We start from the raw sequence: 1,367 nt of genomic DNA, 5'->3' as shown, positions 1-1,367 counted from the left end.
TGTCAGTTCGGCCCTCCGGCTGTAATATGACCAAGCTGTGCGCTGAGCTTACTCTTGAGCATGCAACGTACAGTTGGCCATGTGAACAGTAATCTTGTTTCAAATCTCACAGCTTGGATTGCTGCTGTCATAATCGGTTTGAGTTTCATGGTTTGTTTCAATTACGACAGTATTTGCAGGACTTGTGTTGAAGTGACATTCGGCATCTGTCAAGCGTTGTAAGTATACAACCGGTTTCATCGATAACTTCACATCCAGCTTTTGCGAGTTTAAACATTCCTAAACATCAAAGTGTCCACTACTGAAATTGTCACCTGTGAATCTAAGATGTTTAAGAGGCATTGGCGGTTGTCGAAAGGTGTAAAATATTTGGCCATTTCAGTACACTTGAAAGCGACAACTGAACAATTCAGCGGCAACCATCAACTCACATGCAGAACCATAGGTGAAGGGCTTAAGCATTTCACTCTTCTAGTGCTCCTGTGTAGTATAATTATCTCCTGTACCGTCATCAGTCCACACCTTGAACCTGTCCCAGTCATTCAATACATAAGACACAATGTTCCTCCGGATATCAAGATTGAGCCTGATATGGCCGTGCAATATGTAACAAAGAGAATGTAAAAGGTAGGTGCCATCTCTGGGCATGGAAACCACTCAGTAAGTGACAGTTCTTTGATCAATGGTGATCACCTCGATAGACATGTTAATGGGGGTACGGTTGGAATGATAAAGCAAATGGGTACCGGAACAATGTAAAGTAAGTCTAAAATACCTACACTATAACTATAAACGTAATAAACGAACAATAAAACCGCGGAGAAGCCGTGGATTAAATAAAAAGGTTGTAGTTATCAGCAAGGAGACGTGAATCCCTGTGGCGAAGCAAGGAAGGTAGTTTAGAGACCGGAGCGATGGACGGCCTTATATAGGCAGGCAGCCAACAACGTGGGAGGTGTTGGGATGGAAGACCCAACGCCGCCTCACATGGTGACCGAGCTGCAGGCTATGGATGTATATATGTACGTAAGTAGGATTCAGTTAGCGTTGGCAACCCGTGTACCAAATTTCGTGAAGATGGGCCAATAAGTAACAAAGACCATTGGAAAGTTCAATATGGCGGCTGACAGTGGCATCATACCACCGAAATAAGTACGTACATTGGTTTCAGTTAGCGCAGGGAAGCCTACCAAATTTTGTGAAGATGGGGCTATAAATAAGAAAGTTCAACACGGCGGATGTTGTCGACCATTATGACCTATACGCATAGAATTTCGAAATTAAACCTGCTTAACATTTGTAAGTAAACTGTAAGGAATGAGCCTGCCAAATTTCAGTCTTCTACCTTCATGGGAAGTTGGAGAATT

The sequence above is a fragment of the Polypterus senegalus genome, chromosome 1 (assembly GCF_016835505.1).
Source record: "Polypterus senegalus isolate Bchr_013 chromosome 1, ASM1683550v1, whole genome shotgun sequence".
NCBI lineage: Eukaryota > Metazoa > Chordata > Cladistia > Polypteriformes > Polypteridae > Polypterus > Polypterus senegalus.
This window is presented reverse-complemented; position numbering follows the sequence as displayed.